Source organism: Micromys minutus (genome assembly GCF_963924665.1).
Source record: "Micromys minutus genome assembly, chromosome: X".
Taxonomy (NCBI): domain Eukaryota; kingdom Metazoa; phylum Chordata; class Mammalia; order Rodentia; family Muridae; genus Micromys; species Micromys minutus.
The window spans coordinates 78,307,872-78,326,700 of record NC_137970.1 but is presented as its reverse complement, the minus strand read 5'-3'; the positions used below and the strand labels follow the sequence as shown (position 1 = coordinate 78,326,700).

The following is an 18,829-nucleotide window of genomic DNA, read 5'->3' as shown; positions in this document are numbered from 1 at the left end:
CCAAGCAACATCATTCATCAAAGTACAGTAAAAACATAAAATAAAAGATACCTACATAACTCTGTGTGTGTGTGCTTTTAAGCCTCTGACTGTTTTCCCCTCAAAAGTACTATACATTACAAACACAAGAGGGAGTTCAGCTCCCAGAAGCTACTTTTCACATTCTTTTTCTCCCTTCCCTTCTCTCTCACCACATTTTTTCTCATTCTCATGAACACGGAGTTGTTACTTTTTTCTTTCTTTCTTCCTTTTTTTTTTTAAGGTAAGATATCTTTGGACTTAATCATGGGACAGTGGTTCAAGGCATGGGCACTAGCAAAAAACCACATCTTTTATAAGCAAACAAGTTCTAGCCAGAATGGATAATGCTTCACCACAATGTCACAATGTTTTAACATAAACTGCTTTCTTTATGCAATGCATGAATCAGTTAACACTCACACAGAATGTATTCCATCTGTTCTGACAGATGTGAGGGGCAATGTCTCCGATTCTATCAAGCAGCACAACCAATGTAAGGAAAGCATTGAAACAGCTGGCTGACGGGGGAGGGGAGGGGTAAACCAGCCAGAGCATCAGTGTTGCCTTTAAAATTGTCCCACTCCAAAGGAGATTCTTAACTCTCCCAGCTCTACCAACAGAGGTTTAAACACAAAAGACCTGCGCTATGGTAGACAAGGAGTTTATAACTTCAAGAAAAGTTTTTATGTGAGCTGTGTAAGATATTTTATTTAAGAGCACCTCAAACAAGAAAATCACTGAGGAAAATTAGTTAGATTTAGTCAGGCAATCTGAAAGTGTCAGGTAATCTGAGACATTGAGACAGTCATGTAAGAAAGGAGAAACATATTGATGAAAAAAATATTCTCAGGTTGGAAATGAAGGAAGAAAAGATATACATATCATGGGAGCACAGAGAGGAGGATGAAGTGGCCTTGTTCCAAATTTTGGACCTTTTCTTTCCTATTTCAAATTGTTTCCTATGTTTTCTATTATATTTATATTTTTCACTACTAATCTATTAATCCACATAGACAGCGACAGAACCAAAGCTCAGTCCTAGAATCATTCCTAGTCTGGTGTTTTTCAGTCTGTCAAATGGTCTCTGTGGATTTTTCTCTTTTTTTAAATTATTACATATCACCTTTAAACTATTTATCAAGCCAGATACTTGACATATAATATAATAGCGCCCAAAATTTGAACACAACCACTTTTGCAAGTAGATTAAATAATCTCTCTACAGGTAAGTTAATTAATTATTCAAATGATTTTAGCAATATTTTGTTCATGCATTCAGCAAATATGTATGAATTATGCTATGAACTTATTACTTGATATGCATTAAATTTCACAAGCAAAAAGCACTACTGGATTAGATAAAGATCTGAGCCAAGATGCTTTTGAGTTTATAGTTAAGTAGTCACTTGCCTACAAATTATAGACAGAGGCATGTGTTCCATTTCCAAATATATCAAAAACAGTTTTGTTGCATTTTGTCATTGCTTTGTAAATTTTATTGAATTTAGCCAGAGTGTGTTTTGTGTGATATGGACCCATTAAATACAATATTTTCTTTATACTTAAGCATACAATCAGGTTTTTAAAATGTCCCTCATGTGCCTGACAAAAATGGTTATTCTCTACTTGTTGATAGCAGAATTCACATAGTTCAAAAATACCAAATGTAAATGTAATTGTATTCTTAGCAATTTTTGCCAGCTTCATGTATAAACTTCTCAAACAGAGGTCAAAGTTTTCCACTGCAACTCTGGATACACTGCATTAATAACTCCTTGCAATTTTACTAATTTAAAATCACTTCTTTGAGAACATATTTTACATTCCTTTGAATGCACATTCTTATATTTTAATAGTAGAATAAGCTTTAAAATTATGAATAAATTAATTGCTTATAGAAATAAATGTGAGCCAAGAAAGCAAGCCCATTTGAGACTTTCCAACAGAGATAAAATCCTACCATCAAAATATCTTCTGATTTTCTTCTTTTTCTAAAAATGCACCTGACTTTCATTGTTAGAAAGCTGTATCACCTAGAATACCGAGAAAGCTAAGAATTCTTTGAGTCTAATTATTTGGGGGTGGGGCTATGACTGAAGTGGTTGTTTCCTCATGAATTTTTCCAAAATGCCAGTACTGGCAAGACATGAATAAAGGGAAGATTCTGCCATGGACTTTGCCACAGGCATGCTGATAAAGCTACAAGACTAATTATTTTCTTCCTAAACAATTATTTTCTTCCTTCTTATAAAGAAAGGTGGCAAAGTTAGGACGGTTTATTATACTTTTGTGCTCTGATTCTTCTTTATTAATCTACCAAATTCATTAACTTCTGGGCCTAATTAAAGTTTTTTTTTTTTTTTTTTTTTTTTCAAACTGCAGTGTACCTCTTGTGTGGGCCTAAGCTTTGGTTGCATGCCTGAAGAGCTATTGGAACATGTTCCTTTATTTCCACAATAACAACAACAGAAAACCTCACTAAAACTACATCTGGGATTTAACTCAAAAGGATTTTGTCTCCGAGGGTCTTTGCTGGTATTAGAGTCATGAGTCACTGTCAACACTGTAGTTTAGAGGTTGTTCTTACTGTCATGTATTGTATACCTTTATTTAATTGTGAACTATGACAATTCAAATAATACAACGTTCATGGGGAAATAGGCAAAAGGCTGAGCTCAAGGGCCTCCTTAATGAGCCTCTTTTCTCCAATAATAAATCTCTTCTCAGAACGGGCTTCTACTTCCCACCGCCTCCATTTACTATTCTCCTCCTCCAAACACAGGTAATGAGGTAGATACAATGTTTTATTGTTAAGTTGCTTTATTCGAATTCTTGAAAAGATGTTTCATTGTGTAGGTGCAGAAGAGTACAAGAAGCAGTTTCAAAACTGGAGATTGAAGCAGCATACAAAAAACAGGAAACATCTCAAGTGAGGAGACTGAAAATTAGAGTTCTATAGGGGAGGGTAAAAGGGGACGGCTCTGTCCTTGCACTGGGGAACTTAGGAGGATACAAGTGTCAAATATCTGTAAGCTTCCTTCCTGATGCAAGAGTAAGGAGAAAAGGATGCAGAATCAAAAAGGGAAGGGAGAAGAGAGGAGAAAGAATGGAACACTTTATTCTTGTTAAATGAACAAAAATGGGCAAGGTTGTGGTCTTAATGTTCACTGATGAGTTGATGAATGTCAGGAAATGGAGTAAATCACATAAGTGGTTTGTTTTACTTCGAATTTGTGAAATGTATCTATCATTTTTAGCAAAATCTAGGTTACATAAGTGACTAAATGAACTAAATTCATTCTGTCCTGACCAAGTCTTCCCTTACAGAAAGTCAATCAGAAACAAACTGTTTACTTTTAGCAAGTTGAACTACCAAATTGAACCAGCAGAATTATTTAAGGGCTGGAGAGATGGCTCATCCATTAGAGGCCTAGGCTAACAACCAAAAAGTATAAGAGAAATATAAAATTTTCTAAGCCATCAGTTAAAACAAATGGTGATTTTTTTCTCTAAGCTTTTGACTTCTTTGTTTAACTATTACACATGATAGTTTTAGATAGTCTGTGTGTCAATTTTTAATTTTAAAAGATCTTGCAACTTGAATCTCAAGTACCTGATGATTTTCCTAAGAAACAGACTGACTTAACTTGCAAAATTGCCAAGTCATAATGGACAGTAACCTATAGAAGTCTCAAGATATCCACGTTTAGAAGGTAACTAAATATACTATGCAGTTTTATATGTTAATGATGTTTTTGTGTTTCACTTAGATTTCAGATTATTAACTATCTCTGGGAACTGTGATATACAATTCCTCCTATAGTGATAATTGTATGTTATATCCTTTCATGACAAAATTAGATTTACAACTTTGAAGTGTATAATCTAAATAAAATGGTAATTACATAAAAACTTGAAGATCAAAATTTTAATCCTCAAAGGACAAGTGTGTTCACGCAATTTAATGCCCATATAGGGGGAAACCATAAAAAACCATCAGCTTCCAAAAAGGGGCCTGTGCATTCCTGACCACATTGACTTTGACGGTAAAAGTGACTAAAAAATGCTTGCTTATGTAATTTGAATAAATCACTGAGGAAGATGGTGAGAGATGACACTGTGAAAAAAAATCTTTGTACAAAAGGAAAGTCACCTATATGTAATTTTCAGATTTCCAGGCTAACCATCATTAAAAGTGAAGAATATTTTAGTGGCTGAAATTACTGAATTGGACTGTATCTATGTAAGAAAATTTGCAGGCAATAGGGTTGCTACATTGAGAGATGAAAAAGTCCAAAGAGAACTTCAAAGATAGACTTCTATTATGTAGAAGCTCATGGCTGCTGCTATTAACTGTAGCAACCTGATAAAAAGGAGATGGGTTTATTAAAATATGAAATACTTTGACTAAACATCAGAAAGACAACATTGAAAATGATAATTTTGCATAGACGTATATGTTTTTGCTCAACTCACCCAGCAGTCTGAAGTATGGTTAGTCTCAATAGCTGCAACTGAGCAATTTTCCCCCAATGGCATTTACCCAGCAACTCAACTGCCCTCCTCACTTCTGTCACTTTAGCATCTTTAAAAACACCCCTGCCATCTTCACAATGATTTATTTTCATGCTTTTTCACAAATGTAAAATGTGGTTTAGATGTTTAGCCTGCATATAAAATAAGACAGCAACATGCAAAGTGGACTTGTTCACTGTAAAATTATCATTGAAATAATTTTATATTCAAGATAAAAAGAGCCTTTTAATATTGAATGTAAATATGGAAAGATGTGGTCAATCACTGTTGCAATACTACTTTGAAGGCAAAGGAGATATGGCCATCAGAATAAATAAGGCTAGCATAGTTGGTCCCAGGCTAGTTGGGGCCATAGAGTGAAACTCTGGCTCAAAACAAATAAAAGGAAATGAAACAAAAACAAAACAATGCAGGCAACAACCAGGAAAAAAGATGTAATTGAGTCTTTGTTAAAATAAATTATTTTTTTTCTTTACAACACTTTAACTGTCAATTTGGATTTAATCAGGAGCTAGTTTGGAAAAATATATAAATGACATCGTTAGAGCCTTCTTTAAAAATCCAAGGTTTTCTCACTGATTAGCCACTAAAATTTCAAACAGGAAAAAGAAAAGGAAGCGAGGTAATTATCTTGCACTAATTAAACCTAATCATAAGACATTTTACAAAATAAGGATAATAAGAAAGTCATCACCCATATCTAAAAGGAAGAAAAAGAAGTATTTTAAAGTCTCAGACATACTTTCTTCCCCATGATTTTACTTTGACTGAGATTATCTAGAGATGTTTTTCAAAGGATAGCAAAGGGTGACAGAATATTTTGGTACCAGGATATGGATCATTTGATGTACAAACAAAGTATATAGAGAAGAAGTTGGCTCCAAAATGGATGTATTTGTGGCTTTAACTTTCCTAAGTCAACATTTATGATGAACACAATTACTGGCAGATGTTAGAACTGGGGGAGGGAGAGTTGTATTTACGGTGTCTTTAATGCTTCTCAGCAAAATTGCTAAACTTATTTCTAGTAGGCAATATATTTTTGGCTGAGTGGGACTGTATAGTACATAGACAGCAAGCTTATACTTTGTTTTGCAGTCTTATGTGGTTGGTTTAAAAGTAAAGTTTTTCACCATTAAAAAGATAGAATGGAGCAAGAGAAGTTCTAGTGCATTCATTTTGGGGATAAGCCTTGGGGGTGGAGATAATATTGTGTAGATGGTAGACAAGGAAAAGTAGGTCCTTTGTGGGATGGTAGAATAGAGAAATTTTATGAAATCCAACCCAAATCATTGCATCATATTAATTATATTTGTGAAAAAAGCATGAAACGAAAACATTGTGAAGATAGCAGGGATTTTTTTAAGGATGCTAAAGTTACAGAAGTGAAAAGAGCAATTGTGTTGTTGAGAATACCTGAAGCACTTTAAGATCTATTTGATAGGCTGTATATGATTTTCAAAGTCACTGAAATATGTGTATCCATCACTAGAAACTTTCCTGCAGGATACTTATAGGTACTCCTTTCATGTATAGCAAGGGAACTCACGGTCAACAAGAGAATGTACTTGGCCTTGCCTCTCATTATTTCCTTTTCAACATCATTTCTACCATGGTTTGTATTTTGTGTATGCGTGGGTTATGCTTAGGAAGGTAAATCCAATTCTGTAAACCATAACTAAGAAATTTACATAAACACATTAAGCATTCACATTTCACACTGATGTAGTCAGTGACACAGTGACATCTCTTAACCCCAGATGAAAGAGATCGATTTGAGCAAGCCAATGTAAGAAAGCGAGAAAGGAAAGGATTCAGAATACAGTGCTTATTCATCTTAGCTGCAATCTCTTTTTATGAGCATAATCCTCAAAATGATGGTGACTTTTCATTAACTCACTTCTCTTCTTTCCCTGCTAGCATGGAAACTAATCCCCAGAAAGTAAAGTAAAACAATCTTTAACAATATAAAACTGATAAGTCTTTTTATTTTTCATGCTGCCCAAAATGTCCTGGGTCAGCCAGATTCCGATTTTTGCAATCCGATACATCATTTCAACCAGGTGGCTCCATCTTGACCCAGGCACTGTTATATAGGCAAACAGATGTTTCTCGAATTTCACTTGACATTATCCATTCCACCTGTTTTGTGACAGATGATTTACTTTCTGACACTTAAACAGTTCTATTCCCCTATCACCCTGCAAATCAGTTCACCTCAATGGAGAACTGCCTTAGCTTAATGAGATTCTAATCCAACCCCTTCAGTTTATACACACACAAGCAAAATACAAAAACCAAAAGTAACCTTATGGTGCTACTTAGAGGAAGTCTGTTACTAGTCAAGCATGATATTATGCCTGTGGTATCTCAGTATCGGTTCTTTTCTTTATCAAATTATATCTCTTATATTTGTAAGATGGGCCTTTCTGGGTTGTCCAAGAGGGCCTTAAATTTCTGGACATAAGCAATCCTCCTTTTCGGCCTTCCTACTTGTTATCTAATAAAGGTGTAAACACTACCATGATTGGCTTTAGACTTATACATTTTTAGCATTTTGGTTGCCTACTCTTAATCTATACATTGGTTGGATGACATATAGGAAGGTGACCCCATAAAATTATAAAATAACTGAAGTGTGTAGTAATTATTAGTATATATCTAGTATGTATAATATATAATGTTATATAATACACACACATGCATGTATATATATGCATATTTGTGTGTGTTCAAACATGGAAGGCTTTTCTCTCAGAACGAATCACAGTCATTAAGTGATGCTTGACTGCAGTTATTCATACACTCACTCAGAAGGCCAGAAAGCCTATTTTGCTCTGCTCTGTTCTATTCTTTTAGATTCTTAGACCAATTTTCTTTATTCTATTTTTGTTTCTCATTTCTCACCTTGATATTGTACATATTAATATCACAAGTTACTTCCAATCCTCTGATAAGCATCAAAACTTGAACTTCTGAGTTGCTTACTTCCAGCAGCTTGAAGCAGAGTCTGTATTAGGCTTCTGTTTCTGACCCAACTGCCTGCACTTTTAGAGGATTAAGACACCAATACTGCTTTCCTTTTTATTCCTGGTTTAAGTTAGTATACCAAATAATTGGTTTCATTATAGCAGTTTCACGCATGCTTTTGTCTTATTATCTCCACTGCCTCTCTACCACAATGCTCTCCTGTTGCTGGACTCTTTGATTCTGTAACAGCCCCTCTCTCTACATTCATTGCATATGCATTCTGTTATCTTCTTTTTTCTTTTCCCTTCATGTAAGATCTATTTTCCAAAGAGTAGGATAGAACAACAAAATATGGACTGTTGCCTATACTTACTGAAAGCCAACCTCTGAGAGAACTCAAGAGCCTTTCTCACATGGCACATCCATTTAAAGTACAATGTACCAGAATGTAGTGAATCTGGACTCAGTCAATGTAGGTGAGGGTGAAGAGAAACATAAGTGACATATGCTAGAGTCCATATGGATTGGTGCATTCTGTGACTCGAATATGTTTCATCTGAAGCTCATTAACTAAATAGAATATTGTATTCATGTGGCTTACAGATGTTAATGTTGCCTCAGTTTCTTGCTACAAATATATAAAACATTAGTAGTAGCTTGAGGCTATGTGTTTTGAATGATATATTCAGCCAGCATAAGCTAACTGAGAATTCATTTAACCAAACACGTGGTTTAACAAACATTCTTTCTCTTATTACCTTATTACTCTTAAATGGAGTCACAAAGTTGACTGGAATGATGGATGAATATATTTGACAAGAAAATAACAAAAGTCTTCAAATCACCTCCAAATTATCTCTTTGTAAATCTTACCATGAGAGCTTACAGCCTTTTCTAACACAACTGTCAACTTATGCCCTTTCTGAAAAACCCTGCCCAGGTTTCCAGATCTAAAAGTTCTGCAGAAACATTTAGTACATTCTAAGCCATCATCACAGAGAAATTTACTGCAGAATGCTCTTACACTACTCCAAACCAGTGCATTAAGCTGCCATCACTAACTTGCCAAGAAAGAACTTTGTGAAGACTGTCCCAAAATGCTACTCGACTGTGTATTAAGATGTAAGGAACAAATTGCTTAAGTTTCCAATTCACTAACAGAATACATATGCCACGCAGAGAAAAGTAACTAATTCTATAATCAAAACCAGGGCTGCGTGTATTTCTAAACTTCTAGGGATTTGTGGGAGCAGGAAAGTCAGGGTGTTTGCTTTTATCCATGCCCAGAGACATACTTTCATGGTTTATAATTTATTTTTATTGTGAAGGAGAGTTTTAAATTTCTTCATCAAATCTATATGTTCTAAGAAATTTAAATTTAACCCGGAAATTTTGCCTAGTTCATCCATTTCTTTAGATTTTTCCAAGTACAAAGAAGACAATTTACTTTTCATTTCATGGGTTGTTGGAATGTCTAAATAATGGTAAATATTTTTTATTTCTAAATGCATCTTTGCTTATGTGAATGAGTATGTGTGTGTGTGTGTTTTGTACATGCGTGTTTATGTATGTATCTCATATATTCATTATATTGGGAAGGAGATTAAGTAAGTTTTGTTAAGTGATCATGAAATTCCAAGAAAAAAAATGTGCTTTTCTTCTGCTTAGTAGTTGATTCTAACTATCGACTATATGTAGAATGGGAGAATAGCAGCAACTTCAAGGATGAAATACAACTAAGAAATGTTGTTCAGCAATGACTCTCCCACTAGGTGTAAACCCAGAATGACAACATCTGTTAAAGCAAGATTCTTGTTTCACCCAGTTGGCAATCCTAGCTGTGTTTGTTTCAAAATTACTGGAATGGACCAAGAGTTCTGCATTTCTACCAAGTTTCTGGATGATACTGATGCTGTTAGTGATCGAGATGCCTGACTTTGAGAATGACAACATAAAAGGAATTAATATATGAAAGTAGAGTCTATGAATCTGGCTTAGCCAGAAGAGAAGGAGCAGAAACACAGGTGAATAATCACTTCTGGGATTCACTTAGTTGGATGGTAGTTCTCCAAAGGATATAAGGGGGCATTCAGAAACATTTGAAAGACACTGCAGCCCTCCTTCCTTTACCATCAGGGCTGTTAATGTCTTGGGGTTTTATAGAAGTTTTAACAGATTTCTAGTAAATTCAAAGTGACTAGATTTTAATTTTGCCTTTATTATCTGCCAATACTTTAGCACTGGCTTCTGGGCTTCCCTTAAGAAAGTGGTCCACATGCCACTTAAACTGGCTTCCTTAATTGAAAACATTGGTGATGCTGCAGGGACTAGATGTCTAACATAGGAAGGGAGGAGTAAGAACAAGAGTTCATGAGTCTGGCTTGGTTTAAATCCTGCTGCTTAGATTTGATATGTGCTTTAATCCTCCTTTTACATGGCCAAATATGAAAAAGAAATAGTATTAAAGTCCAAGGCTCAAGTTAACTGACCAAAAACCAACTGGATGATCCAAGAATGGATTAATCAAAACCACATTTGAAAAAGAACATAGTCTCTGAACTATATGTACTTTGAAGACATCTAGACAAGCAGGGTTTATTGATAACTGGAAAGAGACTTTTAAAAAGGGACAGTAAAAGCTATGGTTACCAACATCAGGAGTTCCCCAATTCTGTTTCTAGCCACAACCAGAAATTTACCTTTTCTCTCTTCATCAGTCAATTTGAAACAGCTTCATCTACATAATCACGTGCCTATTTTCTCTGATCTTCAGCATAATTCCTTAGCCTATGACCACTTCAACATTTTTCACCATATTAAAGAAGTCTCACAATATTTGACCCAAAGGTCAATTTCCTTTCCACTGGAGAACTTAAAAGGCCTCATAACTCTAGATGAGGTTCAAGTAAGCAAATAACGTAGCTGTTTCTCTGTTGACTTTAATGTAGCCTGTTTTCTTGAACTGACAAATAAATTTAAACCATCGCTTTGAGTATACAGTGTGTGTTGTCTCTTTTCTGAATTGGTCATATCAATCAGCTGTTCAATACTCTAATTTAGGAGGTGAGATTATGTCCTTCAGTCTTTCTTTGTTTCTTTGCATTTAAATGAAGTTGGGTCAATGGAGGGTCATTCCAAGTAAAGAGAATTGAGCCCATAAAAGTGAGAGAACCAGACTCCCTCCATCAAGGGCAATTGAATAACCTCTACTTTGCCTTCATCCCCCACCCCTCCCACATAGCCCTTAAGACTCTTTCCTTTTACAGAGGTGATACATCTGGCTTTGCTTTTCTTGGGAGCAACTCTCCTTGTTAAGGAATTCTCCCTCTTAACTCCCACACAACCATCTGAAATAATTTACCTGCCTTAGACCTGTTTCCCTTGAGATTAAGGTGAGAACTAATCCCATTCCTTAAACTGTTAATCAGTCGATTAATGCATTTCTTAATTTATAAAATGCCTATAAAATGTGATTCCTGGTAAGAAGACCAAAATTGCATGAGTGCCCAGTAATGTAAATATGGAAGAATGCAGTAAAATGTTCTGCAGGAAATAACTTTGGTCTATCTTTTTTTAGCAAACCATACCATATTGAGTCAAATTTCTATGTTCTCAAGACTTAAAAAGTTGTCTAGCTTTTGAATAAATCAATAAGCCCTCCCTGAGATTTCTAGTTCATATATGAAATCCAACTTACCAGTAGTAGTTCCCATTGGAAACATTTTCATGTAGACCCTGGGCATGTGTTTGTGTAAATTAGTGTGCACTCCAGTTGATGAACTTATGCAGTTTAAAAACAAGGATATTACACTCCATCAGAAGGATCCAAGTCCAAGGCCTGCTACTGGCTCTGCTTACAACATTGTTCAAAGTGTTTCTTAGTTCCGATCATATTGTGGGCTACTCTAAAAGGAATGAAATACTGAAATCTAGTCCATTTTACATCATTCATTCGCCTTCTATTACTGTCTCCAAGTCCCAGGCATATCTGGCATTAGCAATGTAAACAGATATTTTAGACCAGGGCAGGTCAGACTACCCTACTTTCAAATCATCATCATCTAATAAACCTAAGACAAATTACCTAAAATTTTACATAATAATACATAACATATGGAAATAAACGTGGTGGAAAATGGCTGTAGCAAGCCAAGAACAAATTTCCTTCCCATATCTTCAGTTTCTTTCCAAAAAAAAAAAAAAAAAAAAAAAAAAAAAAAAAAAAAAAAAAAATAGGAAAGAGTGAGGAGAGAAGATTCAAAAGAACAGCAAAAAAAATGTATCAGGGGAAAGATGCAGGAAACGGGAGTGATGTGGCAAAGACAGAAAACTCACTTGCTTTCTCTTTGAATTGTTGTGAATAACAATAAAACTCCTTGCGATAAACTGCTTAATACTGTTTACTCATGGCTATTGCTCAAAAGATTTCAGAGTAACATTCCAATCACATCTAATTTCCCAAGAATTACACTTCCCTGGTGTATTAACAAGAGCTAGTGCTGTCAGCCTGCATTAAAATTTTAATCATTGGCAGTCTGGCACAGAAGCAGGGGAAAATGAGATGTTTCACCTTCAACTATCTAGATCAGAGCTACCTGAAAACCAGAGTATCAATTACTATCTGGAAGCCTTGAGTGTATATAAGTTAGCAAAGGATAGAGATATGTTTTTTCTATAAAGCACGAGGTTTTACCTCCTTACTTAATTTGACCTTAAACATGTAATTTCCCTGCTGAGGGCTTGAGTTGTTTTATTTCTAAATGAATGGTAGACCTATTATGTTTAAGGAGTCCTTCTCGCTCCAAGCTGCAGTAGAGTTTGATTCTTTCCCAACTACTTTGGCTTTCGGGGTAGTAATTTTTAATTTCACTGTTTAGATTATGGCATAATTACATTACTTCTTCCTCTTTTATTCTCCCCAAACCCTCCCATATATTCCTCTCACTCTTCCTTAAATTCATGACCACATTGCTCATTAATTGTTAGACGCATATACACATGTAACCCTAACATAATCTGCTCAGTGTATATACTGCTACTTGTATGTTTGGGGGTATGACCACATGCATTTACTGTGCTCTTTCCTGGGGAATACTAATTCTCTTAATCTGGGCATTCCTTAGTTGCCTGCAGCTCTAAAATAAGCTTGATGTTAAAAAAAATAATTCCTTGATCATTTCCCCCATCTTCAGTCATAATAACATTTTGTACAGTGTCTAGCATGGGTGAAAAGATTTTTACAAGAGTTTTAAGAATACTAACACCTACATTACATAGTGGTTCTCCCTGTCTCCATTGTTTAGGAAGGTAAACCTAAAGGAAGTGAAATGACCCCCACCCCCCTCAGACATTCCACTCATGAAGCCATTTAATTCATACAATGTGAAATTCAGACCTGTATGATACCAAAGTGTTCGTGCCCACTGTGGTATGGGGAGTAGAATGAATCTGATTACAGAAAGATGAGTCAAAATAGGTGTTTGCAATAGTTTTTGTTAGAGACATGAAATTAAATTCATGAAACAGTTGTCTTCCTAGGAAGAACTCTTATTACAAGCATTAGTCTCTCTTAAGTTACACACACACACACACACACACACACACACACATGCGCGTGCGCGCGCTGACAGCATTACCCCTACATGGCATAACATAAAATGTGTGGGTACATTATTTTTCTGGAGACTGTGAGCTGCACTTGAGTGAGCACCTCTGGACCATGCTAATGGTATTTTTGAAGTGGGTGATATAGTGGCTAGAAGCAATCATCATTGCTAATAGTCTACCTCCATTTTAAGCTATATGCAAACTAATGGCATCTGTGTATATGTCCTTGAGTACCATATATATGCTAAGAGAGATATATCACAATGCAAAGAAATGGACTACATCAGATTGAGTTCTAAACACTAATCTTTCTGGGGCTAGTCTGTCTCAGACTATATGATCTTTCATCAGAAGGGAAAAAAATCAACATTGATTTAAAATTGGTGCAATCATTCTAAGTGATTGGACTCACATCAGGTGCATTAAGTTTGACAAAGGCCAATGAGCTCAACAGTCTAGAGCCCTCTCTACTTGTACAGTAAGAAAGAAAGAAAAGCCACAGAGTAACTTTAAGAGTGACTTTGATTGTCTTTTCCAGTCTAGTAAAATGAACAGGCAAATGTTCTCCTTAGCATGCCAAGGTAAAATCTCTCCTTTGCTTGGCTCAGCCCTTCAGAGGAAAAAATTACTCACCTGGACGTAGTGAACCCTGACAGCTGCCATCAAAGAAATTTTGCTATGGCGCTCCAACAGAAGCACAGGACAACATTTGCTATATGTAGGGAGGAGTAGCAGCTGTTTTCGGACTAGAAGACTAACACTCTCCACCCTTTGGTAGCAGCTTTAGTTAAGCTGATTCAGCATTCCTTACCATATCATAGCAGGTGGGTAAGACAGGGCCCCTCTTATTAATAGAGGGCCAACAGTCAATAAATTTGTGACGAGGTAAAGCTGGATCTGTATAAAGCTGGCAGGTAAAATGTCAAGCTATTCTAGCTGAGTTCTAATTTCAGATGGACAATTGTGCTTGTAGTATAAGTATATACTCTTGGGGCATACTTGTGCTCAAAATTATTGTCTACTCAGTGAGATTGAAATTTAAGTGAATATTCTGCATTTGGGAGCCAAATTGGCCTTAAGTCCTTCTATGTCTGTCCTTTTAACACACATGCCTTTGCTTGTTTGTTGCTTTTTTTTTGTTTGTTATTTTGTTTTATTTTTTCTTACTACCTGATCAACAAGGCCTTGGAATATAATATTTAAATTAAAAAATAAAATACACAATTAAGCAGAAGATTTGATTTGGCATAATGCTTCTGCAGAGAACACTTCAAAGTGATGTGTGTTATCTACCTCTTATGGATGCTTTTCAATAGAATACTCAATTAGGAATCAGCAAAGCTGTTTAGTTTACCTCTCATTCTGCTTACTTTAATGCAAACAGAAAGCAAGCCCTATAACCCTACAGACACATGCTCATGGAATAAGGCTTGATTGCTATATCCCATGCATCATCTATCAAGTGTGTAGTAGTCTAGAAGAAAAAAAAAACAACAAAATTCTAGTGTGTGTGTGTGTGTGTGTGTGTTGTAGAAAAGCAGGTCTTTTTCTTTTTATAATGCTTAAATACGAACAAATAACATTATCCAGACTGAGCAGGTTATCTTCAGAAGTATACATGTGCGTATATATATATATATATATACATATATGCATGTAACAACAATCAAAGAGGGCAAGAGGGTTCATGTATGGGAGCATGCAAAGGACAAAAGGAAAGGGACAATTATAAATATAATCTCAAAAATTAAAAAGTTAAAAATAAATAAATATTGTCCTATTTTATAGTGCCTGCAAGACCTAATAACTGTTCTAACAGAATTATGGACATAATCATGCTCTTGTTTTTTAAACATTGTCTTGCACAAATTCACTGACCATATTTAAACAGATTGTTAGAAACTCTTTCCCAACTTCACATACCCACACATGCCATTAGAGGGACTTGGGGAAGGGTTAGGTTTATCTGGATAGTTCTATCCTCACATCCCATCTAAAGGGCCTTAGGGCAGGAAGCTGACAGTGCATTATTTTTCTGTAATCTCTTGAGTCTTGGTATTCATATTTGGGTGCAATAGAAATCATCTAGGTTCCATTTTAGTCAGGCTAGATATACCAGGTGCCAACAAACATTTTTAATAGTTTCCTTCAAAAAGAGTCATAAAATTAATGCTATCTATGTATTTTTAGGAGTAGTAGTATTTTGTTGAAGATGTCAGTCAAACTTGTTTCTACAATGCATTGGTGGGAGTAAACACAGACACTGCACTCTACAAAAATCTCTATTCTATTTCATGCTTCAACTAGTTTTCACCTTTTTGTTCAAGCTGACTATTTCTGGAACTAGTGCAGCTGAAGACTGAATATGTCTACCTAATTCCAAGTATGATATGATTAAAGAGTATTAAAGGGTCATAAATCAAGCATACATAAACATACACGCACAAGCACACATACATATACACAGCAGCAGGAGAGAGAGGAGAGACTGTCTTTGACTAATAGTAGCATCACAGGACCTTGGGGCAGGAAAAGTTCATTATCAATGAGGAGAGAGGAAGTGGAAAAGAGATAGGGGAGGAGGAAGAGGGAGTAAAAGGATGAAGTAGAGACATGGAAACGGAAATGGTATGAAGTGAGGAGAAAGAGCTGCTAAAAAATTATGCTACTAAATCTTTTAAAGTTTACTATTTTGGGCCATTTAATTTCTTTTAAAGCATAATAAAATTTAGGATAGTTCAGAAACTGGCGAGCATGGGTAGAAGGTGAAGGGAAGCAAGAACTTGTATGCTCTTATTTATGTGTGCTTTTCTTTCTAATGGCTGCCAATTTTCCAAGTCAGGAAATATTTGTACATGTTCTAGACATCTTGCTGAAGGTATGAAGCTCTCTTGAACCATCTGATTTGGCCATGCCAATAACACTACAGCAAACTACAGGACCTTTAGAAAAAAAAATACTCTTTCAAGTATCCTAAATGACTCATTCAGGAGAGAGTAATAAAAAGAAGAGCTAGTATTTTAATTTTTTGGAAATATTTATCTCTACACAGTACCGTCTTTTGAAATAAAAGTCAGAATAGACAGGTACTTAGGTGGTATAATTTGAAAAAGCTATGCTGTCTTTAGTAATGGCATTGCAGGGTGTCATAGGGCTTTTCCATCAAGGCACATTTTTCTGTAGAGAGCTCCCAATAAGGTGTCATTTCCCAAGAGGTCACTTCCGCACACGTTCTTTTAGTTCCAATGGAAAATGTGCTAAGCACCATGTGTATAAGGTACCATGCTTGTTCTAAAGAGTACAAAAGTGATGAAAATAGGTTTTCTAGATGCACAGTGTTTTTTGTTTAATGAGCTCTTTGTTAAATGATAATGTTTAAGATAAAGAGAAAAGTGAATGTGGACAATAGAAAATAGAAACAGGCAACTTCTCCTTATTTATTTATCCCTGATGTCTTTCTATTCCAGTCATATGCAATTAACTTTATTAGGCACTCTAGGATAGTCAAAATAAAGAAAAAATACTCTTGGATCCTTACTTCCTATACAACTTGTATAACAGTTCTAAAGACTAATTACTAATTAGCCATCCACTCCAAGCCTTTTCTGACTGGTTTTCATCACAACACTATTCTATGTCAAGTTGGGAAGAGTTTGGCTGATCACAAAACTCTTGTAGAGGTTAACCACTAGGGAGGCCTCACCAGTAAGTTCTATTGAAACCTGCACTCCTATCGGATGGGAACAATATAAGGACATTTTTAAAGGGCACACCTGGTTCTCACCTCCACATCTGTAATGCCAGACCCTTATTCTCTCTTCCATGTGTTTGTGTTTCATCCTCTGCCACTGTCTAACCTTTCAAGATATATGCCGTTTTTTTTTTCTGCCTTTTCTGGGAGAAGTTATGTTCTTAAGCAGAGCAAGGGGAGTCCTTAAGTTTTGTGCAGTCTAATCTGTATACATGCTACTTAAAACATATCTACTATGAATGCACACACTTAAATGTGATTATTTTAGTTCTGTTAGTTTTGATCATATTCACCCCTCCCCCAACTCCTTCTATACCCATTCCTCCTTTACCTACTTATATGTCAATCACCAAGCCCCTAGTTAAAAACCCATAAGTCAAATTTGTGTTGGCCATATATTCTTGGATATGTGCCCTTTCATTGGGACATGAGTCTACCCCTGGGCTACACTATTAAGAATAACTGACTCGCAGCAGCTATCAACTTCTAGAAGCTCCCCAGCTACAGGTGAGGCTTCATGGTTACCTCATCAGAATTTTCTTACTGAAAATTCTCATTAATAAAAAATCAGTTCTTGGGACTGGAGAAATGGCCCATGTTACAATTACTGACTGCTCTTCCAGAGGTCTGGAGTTTAATTCCCAGCAACCACATAGTGGCTCACAAATATCTGTAATGGAATCTGATGCCCAGTGATTTCCAGGAGTCCGAGGAGGAGTGTGGGTATGAGCTCAAGCACCCTTTAAAACCTATTTGTTTGTGTCTATCCAGTTCTGAAATTCAATTGTTTCATAAAAAGTCCCTAAGACTCACTGTCTTAGTGCTCCTCAGGAAGGAAACACAGTGTGTCCCAGAGACACATTGCTAATGATCTTCATTATGCCCTGACCTTAGTTTGTGTTTGTTTGTTTGGTAAATATGGTTATTTTGCACTTGGGACAAACTAATACTTTCACTTGATATCTAATAAAATGATTTTATTCTAATTTGGACATGTTAAGATGAATATAATATAGTAGTGCTAAGGGCACACACGCCTATGGCCTGGGGAAATGTGGGGTTCCCTATGTAATGTCTAATTTACTTTTAACAGTTTTGCTTCCCTTGTGTAAGTAAAGGCACTCACATCACAATGCTCTTATGAGATGCCAAGACAATAGTGACAAGTAAGAGCCAGGGACAATGTAAAAACTATGGAAATGTTTAGACCTTGATGTCACAGTCTCTAAAAGTGGATAATGTTTAAATCACAGATTACAGTCAAGGAAATCTTGATCCAGAGACCTGTGCCTTCTGATCATCATGGTGCTTTTTCTGTCTGTCTGTCTGTTTGCTTTTGCACTTTAGAGTTAATGATTTATACAAAATGTTGCTAGCAGTGCTTAGAATATAATCAATATTTTTTCCTGTCTCAAGGGATTCTAAACAATCCAGCCTTTTTTTTAACCATGAAGGGACTGTGCTTAAAAAGACAAACTTAAAGAACTTTTCTTATCTTATAATAAAAATGACCCATAAGACACCATGATGCCATTATTTTTCCTATTGAATAACACAAAATTCACATCTAGTTTCCTTTTCCTTTCCCCATGTTTTTGTAGAGAGGAGCAATTTATTAGAACATTGGTGTATATAAGCAGAGAAAAATAAAAACTGCAGCTTAAAGACCTGTTATTATATTGTGTTTGTTTTTTATGTTTTCATTTGGTTTGACTAATAGGATTCTTTGTAAGCTCTTATCATTCCCTCTTGAGTAAAATGTGTTTCTAAAAACTTCTACTTTCCTGTTTACACTGCTTAGAGTCACATGTGGCACCACACATGCAATAGTATCTTAGACACTAGTACACAAGGATAGAATGTTGAGAAACCCTAAAAGTAATTCTAATTTTTTCTTTCCATAAATCAAGGGTGACTTTACAAAGTGTCTAATGGCTTGTCTTG

General features: G+C 35.7%; 1 protein-coding gene across 1 annotated transcript in view; it reads right to left on the bottom strand.

Annotated features, from left to right (window-relative positions):
- NRK (Nik related kinase) overlaps positions 1–18,829 on the bottom strand; it is a gene marked incomplete at both ends in the record, with an annotated part of 89,820 nt that overhangs the window by 57,441 nt on the left and 13,550 nt on the right. The gene's annotated exons all lie outside the window — the stretch shown is intronic.